Source organism: Idiotropiscis lumnitzeri, chromosome 20, assembly GCF_059441095.1.
Source record: "Idiotropiscis lumnitzeri isolate Australia: NSW breed Sydney's pygmy pipehorse chromosome 20, RoL_Ilum_1.0, whole genome shotgun sequence".
Classification (NCBI taxonomy): Eukaryota; Metazoa; Chordata; class Actinopteri; order Syngnathiformes; family Syngnathidae; genus Idiotropiscis; species Idiotropiscis lumnitzeri.
In genome coordinates, this window is record NC_142410.1 from 258,664 (window position 1) to 275,434 (window position 16,771).

Sequence of the window (16,771 nt, forward strand, 5' to 3'; positions counted from 1 at the left end):
CACCCGCAGTCCTCCTGAATGACTACCGTCCTGTTACTCTCACACCAGTCATCTTGAAGTGCTTTGAGAGACTAGTTCTCCAGCACATCAGGGACTGCCTTCCTCCCACACTGGACCCCTACCAGTTTGCATACCAAGCAAACAGATCCACTGAGGACACCATCGACACTGCTCTGTATGTTGTGTTGGGCCACCTGGAACAACAGAAGAATTATGCCAGGATGCTCTTTGTGGACTACAGCTCGGCATTCAACACAATCATCCCAGACATCCTCATCACCAAACATTCTCGGCCTCCATGCCCTCACACGCATCTGGCTTAAGGATTTTCTGACCAACAGACCCCAGACTGTGTTGCTCGGCCCCTACACATCCTCCACCCGAACGCTGAGCACCGGTTCCCCTCAAATTTGCTGACGATACGATAGTGGTTGGTCTGATCTCAAAAGGTGACGAGACAGCCTACAGGGAGGAGGTCCAGAAACTAATGGCTTGGTGTGAGGACAATAGACTGCAACTCAACATTGCAAAAACAAAGGAGATCGTCATTGACTTTAGGAAGAACAAGACTGTGCCACCCCCCCTCTACATCGAAGGCGTGTGTGTGGTGAGGGACCTCGCCTGGACACACAACACCACAGCAGTGGTAAAGAAGGTCCACCAGCGTCTGCACTTCCTGAGGGACCTCAGGAAATTCGACCTGGACAGGAAGCTGCTGCTGGCCTTCTACCACTCGTCCATCATGAGCCTGCTGACCGACTGTGACTCCACCTGGTACAGAGGCTGCACTGAGGCAGACAGAGTGAGGCTCCAGAGAACAGTCAAAACGGTGCAGAGGATTAAAGGCTGCCCTCTCCCCTCCCTGTCGGACATCTACATCACCCGGTGCCTCAGCAGAGCTCTCAATATCGTCAGAGACAATACTCACCCAAACTCATACCTGTTCGACCTGTTGCTCTCTGGCAGGCGCCACAGGTGCATAAAATCAAAGACTAATAGACTGAAAAACAGTTTCTTTCCAAGAGCCATCTCCATGCTGAACTCTCACACACACACACAACCACCCTTATCTTGCAGAACAGCGACGTAATATGTTTTTATTTATCCAATTTTGTATTATTTTCCATTTTATTATTTATTATCTAATTTATATATATTTAATTAAATTATTGTTCTCTTGCACTGGAGAGGGGAGCTCTCTAATCTTGTTGCACACTGTACTATGACAATAAAGGGATTTCTGATTCTGATTCTATGGTGAATGATCCAAGCAAAGATATAAACAACAGGATTCGCTCTGCCCATCAAGCCTTTGGTAAGCTCTATCACCGTGTGTTCTCACAACATGGTTTGTCAGCACAAACCAAGATTAATGTCTACAGAGCTGTTGTGATTCCAACCCTTACCTACGAGTCGGATAGCTGGACTCTCTAGCGGCAATACATCAGGACCTTGGAGAGATTTCATCAGCAAAAACTGCGGGCAATCCTGGGAATTGACTGGAAAGCATGCGTCACCAACAACAACTTCTTTGGATCCCGGGCCACTGCGGTCTGCCCGGCAACGAACTCGCCGACACCCGAGCCAAAGAGGCCGCCTCCAACCACTCCGAAGCCTTCCGTCCTGTATCGTTTCGCGCAGCCGCGACAACTATCAAACGCCGCATCCGTGACGACCCCCCTAAGCACGAGCGGACCGCAGCCGCCTATGAAGGGTTCTCTTGGCGCGCAGACAGCTCCGCTGCTCAATCAAGGCAGGACGCCGTCCTCATTGCTCGGCTCTGTGCGGGCCACCACCCCAAGCTCCGGGCTTACGAGCACCTCCTTTGCCCTACAGCCGACCCCACATGTCCACTATGTGGAGGGGAGCCGCAGACAGTCCAGCACTGGCTCCTGCGGTGCCCCCGACTCATCCCCCTCCGGCATTAGATTTTCGGCGATGCACCTCCTCCTTACAACGTCCTCTCCACTGAGACGCAGAAGGTGATTGCGCTAGCTGGGCAATCCTTGCTCTGAGGTCCCGCCCAGGCGCTAGCCCAACAACAACAACAACAACAACAACAACAACAACGTCATAACCCGTGCCGGCCGCCCAAGCGTAGAAGCGATCATCTCAAAGAACCAGCTGCACTTCTTTTGGCATTTATGTCGCAGGAAAGACTCCTCCCTGCCCAAACAGACGCTATTTTGTGAACTGGCTCATGGCTCTGGACTGGTAGGGGGCCCAAAGAGACAGCTGAAAGACCAGTTCAAACAGCTACTCCTAAAGAGCAAAATTCCCGTGGACAACTGGAAGGTTCTGGCCGCGGATCGCGCAGAATGGAGAGGCACAATATCCAATGGTGTCATGAAATTTGAAGAAGGCCGGGCACGAGCAGCTGAAGAAAAAAGGCGTCAGACACCAACGCCTCTTGTTACTCCGTCCACCTCCGACAATTCCCATCCAGACTGTCCTCGACTTTTCCATTCACACCTTGGACTCTACAGTCACCAACAGGCACACAGACGGAGGTATCAAAAAGGTAAGTAAACGAATAGATGAGGAGGACTGATACTCGTTTTACGAGGCTGCCATGATGGCTGGAGGGTAACTTATGTACAATTATTCCAACATTTCTCTTCTGTTTATCAGATATTTGCTCAAATTTTTATATATCTTACATCAGTCACTTCAGTTAGACTTTCCACGATAAAGTAATTTACACTCAGAGGCAATGTTAGTTTTATTCAGTCGCCTGTGTCTGGTAACAAATCAAACAGGTTATGATGTACAATACTATCACAATTGCTATCATTGTCTTCAGGGTTAAGTCCAAGCAAAGCATGCCTGTCTACGTTCTTGTTGGTTTTACACCACCAACAGATCGAGGACTCAACTCTTGCAGCTATTTGATCTACTAATTTATACTCACTTGGAACACCACAGGGATCACTAATGGCGTCAATGTATGAGGGATCATTTTGGCCCTGCCATTCCTATTGTCACAATCCGTCTGTTGTTGTTGCAGCTCTGAGTGGGCGTTTCCTCCGGCGCTCGTTCCCGTTCGCTCGTCACCTGGCCGGGAGAGACGCGCCCACGATCCGCACAGCTGCATCGTATCATCGCCCTTGATTACGGGCTACTTAAGCCACCGTCGCGGATCAGTCCGCGTCGGATTATTATCCTGCCAATCCTGCCTTGCTCATGCTCATGATCTACGTACTTATTCCTTGCCCTGATTACTCCGTGTATAGTTATTGCGTATTTGTGTTTTGTACTTCGCTCCAGCTATTCTTCGGCTCGCTTTTTGTTCTCGTTCGTGGTTTGGGTTCATCCCTATCCTCTGGTGGTAAGCTATTTTCCGTTCATCGGTTTCCTTGCGTTGCAAGCGTTTTTTGTTATTCGTTATTGTTTTCCTGGTGTGGGTTGTCGCCAGCGTTTTCCGTTCTTGTCGACCTTCGACGTTTGTAATTATAGATATACTCTCGACTTTCAAATTCCTTACTAAATATATGATTATAGTGATTGTTTGATTGTGTCATAGACGGTCACAATAAACGCTCTTCAATGACATCATCTTTTCGTGTCAGCGTTTTTAGAGTCCAAGCTGGAAGGCGACCGTGACACTACTGCTCTTTTCTGACATCGGCAATGTTTTGGTATCACAATGGATAAAATAGTTGTTAACTCTTGTGTAGACATGGAAGTACTGATACCGGTAATACAATGCAATACAACTTTATTTATATAGCGCATTTCACTAGAGCTGGAGCTGTAACAAAGCGCTTTCCATATGGTGTAATATAAATTAGTGTTTAATTAGAACACTAATAAAATAAACATAAACATACTAAGTCACTAGGGGACAAAGACGTGTTACATTCTTTAATCATCTCCACACCGCCACCAGATGTCCCTTCTTGGCTGCAGATTGAAGTCAATTTCTACCAATATTTATATCTGACACAGTGGTGCTGAGAGATTTCCTTCCTGCTGCGCTCTGCCAGGAATATTTTAAATTCCCAAAGGTTACCTTTCTGTGAAACTGATTTATGCTTATCATCTAGTCACAGGAAACACGCTTTCCCAACTCACACATGTATTACTGTAAGATGGGCTGAGGGTCACATTGGCCTCAAGTAACTTTATGTAATTAGTTTGTGTATTCCTAATCATGTTTTTATACACTGCCTGTATCATTAATGTTTAACACACACACACAGACACTTACGTTGTTGCTTTAACGCACACACACACAGACACTTACGTTGTTGCTTAAACACACACGCACTGAGTTTCCTTGCTTCAGTGTGAATTCCTGACTGACCTTCACACGTGATTTATGTTTCCTGCCTGCTGGAATCTCTGATAATTAGTTTAGTCTAAGACAGACCCCCATTGTCTGCTAAGGTATGAGCCACTTCAATATAAAGACCAAGCGGAGGGTGAGAGTCAGAGGGTGCGAGGGATTGAACTAAGCAAGACGCTTGTTTTCCATCTGACTCTCTCCCCATTCGCGAATGGTGAAAAACAAAACTTTACTAGTTTGCTTTGGTTTTCAGCCACCTTTAGTAAGTAAGTTATTTTCAGTCTAAGAAAGGCGTCAGGGCATTTTAAACCTGACAATTACTCGCAATAGTATTATTCATCGATGACACAGTTTTGTAGAATGGTGGCCGCTATCTGTAGTAATGGTCTATGGCCCAATTTCTCTGGCTTCATTTGTAAATGCAGAGTAAGTAATTAGAATTAAGACAGTTTGATTTTGTAGGGAGGAATAAACCAACCTAGTATGCTTCGTCTGGCTACCTTGCCCACAATTTTCATCTTCTTTCATGTCTCTTTTAGTACGTTCTAATGTTCTTGGTTCAGGTGATTCCAGAACTGGAATTGTCATGTGTTCTCGTAGGTACCACACGAACAAAAATACAAAAGAATTTTACTATCCAACATCACTGAGCATTTTGTAATCATCTAGGGGTTGCCATTTTTGCAGAATCTCTTCTATCAGGGTTGGTGTCTTTTAAGTTCTTCACTGACCTTCGGGTGCGTTCAGAATGTATTCACCACTTTGGGTCACCTCCCCTGTCGGAATTTTCAGCGGAAATGACTTTTTTACAACATCCATCCATTAATTGAACCAATTAAACCCTTAATTAAGAAAACGTACTCAATGCTTGTTCGTTTTTATATTCAATAAGGAAAATGTTCAAACAAAGTCTCAACAACTGATCCAAATTTATTCCGATGGCCTCTTCAATTCTCTGTGCACAGCAATTGCAGTTTCATTTGATAAATGCTTTTTATTTGATAAATACATAACACCTGCAGTAAATTTGAACCTGCTAATGTTAATGATCAACATCCTGCCACATAAATGCTTAACATAATGGCACTAATATAATACAATCCTTCAATCCCCCTGTGAGGTTGAAAAAGCCCTCACAAAAGAAAAGTATGTGGCAAAAGGTACACTACTTCCGGGGTCCTGCCGACGAGCACCACGATCCACCAGTGTTGGTTTGCAATGATGTGCTGAATATGTATAACCAATATGCAATACAATACAATACAATAATACAATTACCACTTTATTCATAGAGCGCAATTTCACAAGAGCTGGAGCTGTAACAAAGTGCTTTCCATATGGTGTAATATAAATTAGCGGGAAATTAGAACACAACTCAAAACACAAACACATGTACAATAGACACCAGAAGAACAGTGAGAGTCTCATGTTGAGGGGTGGAGGAGCTCAGAGAGGTACCCTGGGGCGAGGCACTTTAAAGCATTGAAAACGAACAGAAGTATCTTATAGCGAACTGTAAAGTGCACTGGGAGCCAGTAAAGAGAAGCCAAGATTAGAGTTATATGATCCGTCTTCCGAGCTCCAGTTGAAAGGCGGGCAGCAGTATTTTGGACCAGTTGGAGGCGCTTGAGGGGGGACTGGCTGACTCCAAAGTAAAGTGCATTACAGTAATCTAGCCTAGATGTGGGGCCACTGGGTCTGAACACCATAACTTCTGGCTGCTTTTCATTGAAATTCAAGAAATTAAGTTACATTCAGATTTTGATTTCCTTTAGGCAGGACAAATGTGGTCTCAGGGAGAAAGCGTCTTTTTTGCTCAGCGGGACATAGATCTGACTGTCATCTGCATAGCAATGGAAGGAAATTCCATGTTTTTGTAGGATGGAACCTAGGTGCAGCAAGTACGATTAAAACAGCAAGGCCCCCAAAACAGAACATTGTAGAAAACCATGACAAAAGGGTAGAGCGGGACTCAGTGCAACCTAGGCGAACACAAAAAGTTCTGCCAGTCAAATAGGATCTAAACCATTTTAGTGCGTTACCAATAATGCCCATCTGTTGCTGTAAACGAGCCAGAAGAATACTGCGGTCCACCGTGTCAAACGATGCAGTTAGATCTAAGAAGACGAGACACACGTAGTCTCCAGTGTCGTTTGCCAGGAAGATATCTTTCAAAACTCGTAACAGGGCTGACTCTGTTCTATGCATTCTCTTGAAACCTGACTGGAAAACCTCCATGACATTGTGTTCATTCAAGGAAGATCGTAACTGCATGTGCACCACCTTTTCCAAAAAATTTTAAATAAAAGGCAATTTGGAAATCTAAAATTTGACAGCACATCTTGGTCAATGCTACAAGACAGACTGGTGTTGATAATGGCCAAAACTGATTCACCAATACTTGGGAGGACTTCCTTAAAGAACTGAGGAGGGACAGCATCATATGGTGAGCCGGATGGCTTAATATGGCAAACCACATTTTCCAAAGATTACAAGGAGATCGCCCCAAAGAAATCCAACACTGCGGAACAAGGAACATGGACAGAGGGGTCAAATGTAGCGTTTGAAACAATAGTCCTAGCTGAAGTAACCGTGTCCATATAAAACTGCAAGAATCTATTGCACATTTCAGGGGTCGAGTCTTTGCAATTCGACTGACTGGGTTTAAGTGCGGATTCGATAGTTTTAAATAGAGTACACGGATTATGACAATTTGCCTGAGTAAGAATGGATAATTATTCCCTCTTGGACTCTTTCACCTTGCTTTGGTAACTGTGCCAGCAGTCTTTTAGGATTTGATACGAGACCTGCAGCCTGTCTATTTTCCACCTGTGTTCAGCTTTGCGGCATTCTTGTTGTTCTTGTCTTGATTTTTTTCATTAAACCATTACTTTTGTCTCATAATTCTTAATGGCGCTACTGAATCCAAAATATTACTACATGAAGAGTGGAACCAAGAGCTGAGTTCCTCTGGGTTTGATTACGGAACACAGAGCTGATCGAAGGCTTTAGAGAACCGACTAGCAATGAGGGGGTTAAGAATCCAGCGGCTGCATTCACTGGTAGTAGGTTTTACAGCAGCAGAGGGAAACACAACATCAAAGAGCGCAGTCATGTGATCAGCAATAACATCGTCCAACAATTCCGAATTTGAGATAGATAAACCAAAAGTAAGAACAAGGTTTATCGTATGTCCCTGTTTATGAGTGGCGCCAGAGACACATTGCACAAAATTGAAAGATATGAGTCTCAAAATGTCAGTTCAAAGAGAGTGCTCTCGAAGCTGGTGATCGATGTGGCCAATATCCACTGTTTACATTCAAAATTGCTTTTGAAAATAGTCGCCGTTCCTCCAACACGACCTGATGTTCTCGGAACGTCCAAGTAAGAACATGTAGGCGGCAATAGTTCCAGAATTGCACTGCTCTCACCGGCGCCGCTCTAGGTCTCCGTAAGGCAGAGGAAATCCAAGGCATTGTGAAGAAACACCTCCCTCAGAATAAACGTTTTGTTCTTCAACGACTGAGTGTTTAACAACGCTATCCTTGAGGGAAGCTGTTTAGCTCTCTCAGAAGTTGTTGATTGACACCACCTAGAGGACTTCAGCAGACATTGGTTGCGTATTCAAGCTGCCGTCAACACAGACAGTTTGGCATCTGCCAAACCTGTGAAAGTGGGGTGTCAGCCTCCACCAACTTGGCAGGCTAGCCAAAGACTGATCCCAAGAGGTCCACATAAAAACTGCAGCTACAAGTTTCTGTGCAGGATTATCTACCAAAACTACATTGAAAGGAAATATATTTGAATGCATGCCTGTGTATAATTAACTGTGCTTATCCTGCTTACTCTGCATTGATGAATCTGTTAGGTCATGGTAAAAAATATTTTCCTATTCATATGATGATATAAAAGTATAGATATTGTCCAGTGTTAGTCTTATTTGCCCAGACTTTGGATTTCTTTTCAGATGTTTCCGACGAAATTGAGATTAAATGCAAGTTAAAAATTGTGCAATACACAAAGGTTTGAAAGAACAATTCAATAGGCTCAGATTTTAGTAAAATATTTGGGCGTCACTTGAAATCTGAAGCAAAGGGGGACGGACAGTTCGCACCTCGACCTGTTGCCAGCAGATAAAAGGCCTCGAAAGACGGAGCGAGAGAGCTGTGGAAATAAAAGCTACAGTAAAAGTAAATGTGTGGTACTTGAACGTATTTCTCTAAATTTCAGATTGTGCATTCAGCAGCCAAAGAGCTCCTCGCATTGTTGGTGCAAAGAAAGGTTGAATAAAAGTATTCATACTGCAGCAACAAAATATCTCATATTTGCAATTGTTTATATTTCTGTAATTTACATGGCGTGTATATAAAAGTGTTGTTTAGGGAAGCCAACCAAAGGACATCACTTTCACTGTGACGACTGGACCACTGAAGAGTGGACTTCCTTCAGCTGTTTATTGATTCAATAAGCTGCTCCAGCACATCGCAGGCGAGGGTGTACAGTGTACAGTGACGGGCCACATCGTAGTTCTGGTTTCCCTCGGAGGGCCGTTATGAATGCGATTCCAAATAAATGTATGATTACGTTAACGTTGGAAACGATGGAAATACAGAAATCAGAAGCCAGTCAAGAAATGTTCATCCAACAATTCTTTATTTCATTTTATAAGGGGAGGATTGGTAACAAATAGCAATATCTCAATTTTGTTAAAAGTGAAGAAAATGTGCTAGAAACAGGAAGTTGATGCACGTGATTTGCGGGCCACATAAAATGAGGTCACGGGCCACATCTGGCCCCGGGCCTTGAGTTTGACACCTGTGGTGTACACAGATGCACACTCTGTCACTCACGCACTTTTGTATATAGTTCAGTTCAGCAGTTCAATGGTTATATTTATAGTGTGTGCAAATAAACTTATCAAAAACACTTTTTGTCACGCTGTTTTTGTTATTTTATAGAAGGAAAGCATTATTTAGCTGTTTGAGGAGTCACAAAAGAAAATGTAGCTGTGTTAAAGTCATGGTTGTGCTTGAAATGCCAGAATGCTCTTTGTGGACTACAGCTCGGCATTCAACACAATCATCCCCGGACATCCTCGTTGCCAAACTGGACATTCTCGGCATGCCTGCCCCCACACGCATCTGGATTAAGGACTTTCTGACCAACAGACCCCAGACTGTGTTGCTCGGCCCTTACACATCCTCCACCCGTACGCTGAGCACCGGTTCCCCTCAAGGATGCGTGCTGAGCCCTCTCCTATACGCCCTCTACACCTACGACTGCAGCCCGACCCACGGTAACAACACCATCGACTTCAGGAGGAACAAGACGGTGCCGCCCCCCCTCTGCATCGAAGGCGTGTGTGTGGAGAGGGTCCACACGTTCAAGTTCCTGGGAGTACGGATCTCTGATGACCTTTCTTGGACACACAACACCACAGCAGTGGTAAAGAAGGTCCACCAGCGTCTGCACTTCCTGAGAGTCCTCAGGAAATTCAACCTGGACAGGAATCTGCTGCTGGCCTTCTACCACTCGTCCATCGAGAGCCTGCTGACGTACTGTGTCTCCACTTGGTACAGCGGCTGCACTGAGGCGGACAGAGTGAGGCTCCAGAGGACGGTCAAAACAGCGCAAAGGATTGTTGGCTGCCCTCTTCTCGAACTGTCGCACATCTACACCGCCCGGTGCCTCAGCAGGGCTCTCAATATCGTCAAAGACAATACCCACCTAGACTCACAACTGTTCGACCTGATGCCCTCTGGCAGGCGCTACAGGTGCATCAAATCAAGGACCAATAGGCTGAGAAACAGTTTCTTTCCAAGAGCCATCTCCATTCTAAACTCACACACACACGACCACCCTTACCTTACAGAACAGCAACGTGATGTATTTTTATATATCCTATTCAGTCGTGATGGGTCGAACGACACCGAGGCGTCGATGCACGCGCCGAGCTTCCAGGGCAAACCCCGTGTCGGTGCGCGTACTGCTTTGAGAAAGTCACGTGACCACTACCAGAATCGTGTCGACACAGCGGTCGCGCGCCAAACTGTGTTCATAAGGAAGCGCATCTGTCAACAGGATGGACGCTCAAAACAAGCATCGAGTTATTGGCGCGTTACTTTGCGTTAAAGATCCGCAAGATGGAAGACGTCACTGTTGATGCGCACTCAGAGGTGCAGCGCTATATGTCAGCAGGACACGTTGCACGTACGGAAGACCCGCTCTTATACTGGAAGTCCATGGAGGCAACGTTCCCTCACCTATTTATATTAGCCACACAGGCGTTGTGCACACCGGCCTCTTCAGTGCCTTGTGAGAGGATCTTCTCAAAGGCGGGGGAAATTGCCTCAAAAAAAGAAATAGACTGAATAACAAAACGCTGGAGAAACTAATTTTTTGGAATAAAAATCTTTAATTACAATGAGTCTATTGTCATTCACAACACTTTTACTTGGGCATTCAGACAGATGTTCTCTTAATTTATCAACTGCGTCTCGAATATCAAAGATTTTTTTTTATGAAATTGCGTTTATGTAAAAATAATGTGAAAGCAAATGCCTAATCAGAATCAGAAATCCCTTTGTCATTGTACTCAAGTGTGCAACGAGATAAGAGAGCTCCCCTCTCCAGTGCAATACAACTATAATTCAGTTAAATATATAAATTAGATAAGAGAATAATTAGTGCGATGGAAAGTAATACAAAATAGGATATATAAAAACACATCACGTCGCTAATCAATGGAATTGGATAAAATTAGTTTGACAGATCAGTGTCAGATGACCCTGTCAAATGTTTCCTGCAAGTCCACCAGGTGTCAGTATTCAGCAACACAGTGTCAACACAGTGTCAATACATTGTGTCACTGTGTCGAAACGATACAGGATGCCTCATCTACCCATCACTACTATTCAGTATTATTTTCCATTGCACTAACTATTCTCTTATTTATCTTATTTATATATTTAACTGAATTATTGTTATATTGCACTGGAGAGGGGAGCACTCTAATTTCGTTGCACACTTGAGTACAATGACAATAAAGGGATTTCTGATTCTGATTCTGATGACTTAACTAAACTTAAGACCGTCAGGAAGGGCGCGGACCTGGACACTGACGCGGATCACAGAACAAGCCAACTGACAGACAATGGACCAACAAGAAGTGAAAGCAACCAGGGAACTAAATACAAACAAATTGATGAGACAACGAGGAGCACCTGGACAAGACACGGAGCGTTGGAAGGACCTGATTAGTAAACACAATGGCTTGGGTAAACGAACACAGGTGGACACAATAGACTTGACGAGACAGAAGACACAGGAACACAAGGCCAAAACATGAAACTAAATACTAAACCAAAAAACAACAAATACAGATCATGACATATACTAATTAGAGACCCAATCTTTGTATGTTTGTAAATTCATCATTGCAGTACTTTTCTATCATTTCAGTACTCTTACCATTACAGTACTTTTGTCATTGCAATATTTTTATCATTGCAGTATTTTCAATCATTCAGTAGTTTTTATCATTACAGTGTTTCCCCCTCAGTATAATGGACAGGCATTAGGAGTGTTTCCTTACAATTATATACGTTTATACTGTGTATATTTGCATGCTTTTCATGAATGTCTGCTGCTAATGTTATACATTAACGGCTACATTACGCCACCGACTGTGTGATCTATATCTTTGCTGCTGTAACACCTCAAATTTCCCCATTGTGGGACTAAAAAGGACATATTTATCTTTAATTAAGTCAACCAATATATTTGAAAAATAGAGGACGATCAGGGTGAATGAGGCTTGGATCAGGCAAGGGGAACATTTCACAATTACAGGTTAGGCTAAACTCTGGTTAAAGATTTTCTCTGACAAATGGGTTGGCTCACTGCCTTTTCACACCTTCCTTCTAAGGCCAATACACATTAACAAAACAATAGCTCATCTTTTCCCCCAACACACCCCTCCCTTCCTGGTGGGTAAGTTTAATGATCAGCTATGGCAATGCTGGCGTATGTGAAATGTATGTGAAAAACTTAGGACGACCAATGTTTTAATTCTGTGAGCCCTATGGTCGTGAAAATACAGTAGACACATCTTTCAACATTTTATTTTGCAAAGGCACAGTCTTCTCCAACAGGGCAGGCATGCAAGAACCAAATTCTGACTAAGGGTATCAGTGTATCAAAAGGGATCAACTAATGATCTGCATCATTTGGTGTGGATTGAGCATAAATTGAAGAATACTATGATCAACTAATTCATGAAATGTCATTATATTTAATCAGTATTGTTTTCGTCAACGATGACGATGACAAAAATATTTCGTTAAAGCCCCTTTTTTCCATGACTATAAGGAGATGATGACGAGCTAAACGAGGTTATTTGATGACGAAAACGTGACGTACATGAAATTTTCATTGACGAGACGGGACGAAATTGTTAGCGTGTGCTTTGTCAGATGCTCAAAATTGATTACATCCCTTCCTATTGTGCATGTAATCTGTCTTTCAAAACATTGAAGTGCAACTTATCTTTCATTTGGGCACGCCCACGACTGGGACAGCACGCAGGGCGCATGCACCACACACGCGCCATCACATGTACCGGAGTAGCACGAACACGTCTGCGGTCATTAGTCTCGGCTCGCACACACTGACACGTGTTCCTTTGACGGACCATGGCGACAGTGACAGGCTATTTCGCTCTGATAACCGCAAGCTGGTACAAGTAAGCAAGACAAATGTTTGATAGAATTTGTACTTGTGCTCCTGTACTATAGAACAAGTCTACTACAAGTCCATGTTGTTAAAACATTTTATTTTATGTTGCTTTAAGTTAAAGCCACAACAGTTGCCAAATAAAACATTTTGGTTCTCGGCTTATTTTGGAGCAATGAGCATTGATTCCACTGTTACGTTATCCGTCTGTAATGCATAATTCTTAATAGTCCATCAGAAAGTCTTTGTTATTGGGTGGAAACCTTGTATGCCTATTTTTAACTAAAACGGACTAAAACATTTTTGAGTTTTGATCGAATAAATTTACAAAAACTAGACAAACTTTTTTTTTGCATTTCCGTCGCCTAAAACCTTTTTGAGTTTTCATCGACTATAACCTACTAAAACCTTTTTGAGTTTTTGTCGAATAAAACTAGACTAAAACTATCACGAATAGGAATGACTAAATCTGACGAAAACTAAGAAGCATTTTCGTCCAAATGACTAAGACTAAGACTAAATCTAAAATGCCTGCCAAAAACAACACTGCATTTAACTGAAGAAATAGTGGATTTGTTGTCTGTCTATAAACTTTTCTACTTATTATTTTCATGGCTCTTTCTTGTAAAGTAAAAATTGACTGAGTATATATGAGGCATTTCTCCATGTGTCACTGCGATAGGTCATATATGGAACAATCATGATGTTCTCGAACAGGGGTGCTCATTACGTCGATCGCGATCGACCAGTCAATCGCAAAGGTAGTTTGGGTAGATCGCATGACATTAAAAAATAGACGTCAGCCTATCATTATCCGTCATGTGATTACTACAGGTCACCCAGTCAGATGACACCTGATTTTTTTTTTTTGTGACACATAGGTCACCACACATGCGCAAACAACGGTGCTAAGTGCAGCACAACTAACAAGCTAGCGAGTTGGTTACCTCCAATTTTAAGTCCTCGTTTTATTCCTTTGAACTCAAGGGCGGTATAAACATGAGTGGGGATGCTGGACCAAGTAAGAAGACAAAAACGTATCACTTTAATATGGAATGGGAGGAGGAGTTGTTTTTCACGATGTCATTTTTGAAGTGTGTTTGCCTCATCTGCCAGTCTACCATCGCAATACCAAAGAAAGGAAATGTGGAGCGGGATTTTCGGACTGTTCATCGAAAATATGATACCGACTTTCCGCCGAAAAGCAAGCTGAGGAAGAGAAAGGTGAAGGAATTAAAAAGCCAGTTATCAGGACAGCAGTCATCTTTTCAGACAACTTACTTGAAAAGCGAAAGCCGCCACCGAGATTGGCTACATCTACATACATTGTACAAAAAAATCCTCTCTCTCTCTCTCTCTCTCTCTCTCTCTCTCTCTCTCTCTCTCTCTCTCTCTCTCTCTCTCTCTCTCTCTCTCTCTCTCTCTCTCTCTCTCTCTCTCTCTCTCTCTCTCTCCTCTCTCTCTCTCTCTCTCTCTCTCTCTCTCTCTCTCTCTCTCTCTCTCTCTCTCTCTCTCTCTCTCTCTCTCTCTCTCTCTCTCTCTCTATATATATATATATATATATATATATATATATAATATATACATCTTTATAGTAGGTAGATCATTTTGCCTTGGTCATTTTATAAGTAGTTCGCATGCTGAAAAAGTGTCAGCACCCCTGTTCTGGAAACTATATAGTGTGTTATTACCCAGTGTATCTTTTACTTCTCTTTAACAGAGCAATTGTATTTGATAATTCTAACTTTGTGTTCTATAGATGTGATTTCCTTACTATAGTAATATCAATACCATCAATGTCAATATGAGCACCAATGTCTGTCCTCCTGTTACTGAATATCATGAAATTATTTTTTAATTAATAATACTTATAATAATTACTTAATTACTAATTACAGCACCTATAATATATCTCCTCAATATACAAAAAAAATAAATATTAACTGCACAAACTGCTTTCTATTTTCTAAATACCTTGAAACCCCTGTAATAAATGCAGCTCCTCCAAAACCATATTTGCTCAGTTTTCAAGGAGGACGGTGATACATGGTATCAAAAGCCTATTTACTTCAACAAAAACAGTTATAATTTTTTCTCATCTATTGCAGTGGATATTTCTTCTCTTAATTTCTAAGTACATTTGATGTGGAGTGGGCAGTTCTAAATATTACTGAAAGAAAGAGCTTTTTGTAAAAAGAATCAGAATCAGAAATCCCTTTATTGTCATTGTACTCAAGTGTGCAACGAGATTAGAGAGCTCCCCTCTCCAGTGCAATGCAACAATAATTCAGTTAAATATATAAATTAGATAAATAAGAGAATAGTTAGTGCAATGGAAAATAATACTGAATAGGATATATAAAAACACATCACGTTGCTGTTCTGCAAGGTAAGGGTGGTCGTGTGTGTGTGTGAGAGTTTAGAATGGAGATGGCTCTTGGAAAGAAACTGTTTCTCAGTCTATTGGTCCTTGATTTGATGAACCTGTAGCGCCTGCCAGAGGGCATCAGGTCGAACAGGTGTGAGTTTGCGTGGGCATTGTCTTTGACGATATTGAGAGCCCTGCTGAGGCACCGGGCGGTGTAGATGTCCGACAGTGAGGGGAGAGGGCAGCCAATAATCCTTTGCGCTGTTTTGACCGTCCTCTGGAGCCTCACTTTGTCCGCCTCAGTGCAGCCGCTGTACCAGGTGGAGACACAGTACGTCAGCAGGCTCTCGATGGACGAGTGGTAGAAGGCCAGCAGCAGCTTCCTGTCCAGGTTGAATTTCCTGAGGACTCTCAGGAAGTGCAGACGCTGGTGGACCTTCTTTACCACGGCTGTGGTGTTGTGTGTCCAAGAAAGGTCATCAGAGATCCGTACTCCCAGGAACTTGAACGTGTGGAACCTCTCCACACACACGCCTTCGATGCAGAGGGGGGGCGGCACCGTCTTGTTCCTCCTGAAGTCGATGACGATCTCCTTTGTTTTTGCAATGTTGAGTTGCAGTCTGTTGTCCTCGCACCAAGCCGTCAGTCTCTGGACCTCCTCTCTGTTGGCTGTCTCGTCACCTTCCGAGATCAGACCGACCACTGTCGTGTCGTCAGCAAACTTGACAATGGTGTTGTTACCGTGGGCCGGGCTGCAGTCGTAGTGTCATTGTTTTTGTTGCTTCCAGTTGTTTTGTACTTTTATGTTCTTTTTTGATTAAATTTCTATTAAGTTTCCCCTCCCTCGCTTACTTGCGTTTGGGTCCTCCTCTACCTCCACCCTCAACGTGACAGTATATTTACATTTGTGTATATTCATTATGTCATTTAGCCAACAATACAATAAGGTAAATTGTTTTTTTTTATTCACAGATGGGTAATTGTTGAAGCCAAACATGAATTCTCAAAACAAAGGTAAACACTTGGCTTCCGCTGCCTGTCTTGTGATACAAAAGGAGCGCAGCGTTTACATTTCTCCTACTGAAGTTGCAACGTGGGGGAGGTTGAGAGTTTTATTCACACTGTTAGGAAATTTGAGACTTCGCTCTGTTTGCAATGGTCCTAAATGTTCAATAGCATGCTATGTTTTATTAATTCTTGTTTTTATTTCAGCACAACAGAACATTTAGCAGACATAGTTGTCGGCTTCAATTGCAAAAAAAAAAACCCCAAAAAAAACACACGGGACGCGTGACGGCCGTGTGTTTATGTCCTCCAAAATAAATCTGTTAGGATTTATCACGACTACATTGAATATAATGCTGGTTTCAAAATAAAATTGT

General features: G+C 42.9%; 1 protein-coding gene across 9 annotated transcripts in view; it reads right to left on the reverse strand.

Annotated features, from left to right (window-relative positions):
* Nucleotides 1-16,771, reverse strand: part of tmem94 (transmembrane protein 94) — a 299,501-nt gene that overhangs the window by 10,432 nt on the left and 272,298 nt on the right. The gene's annotated exons all lie outside the window — the stretch shown is intronic.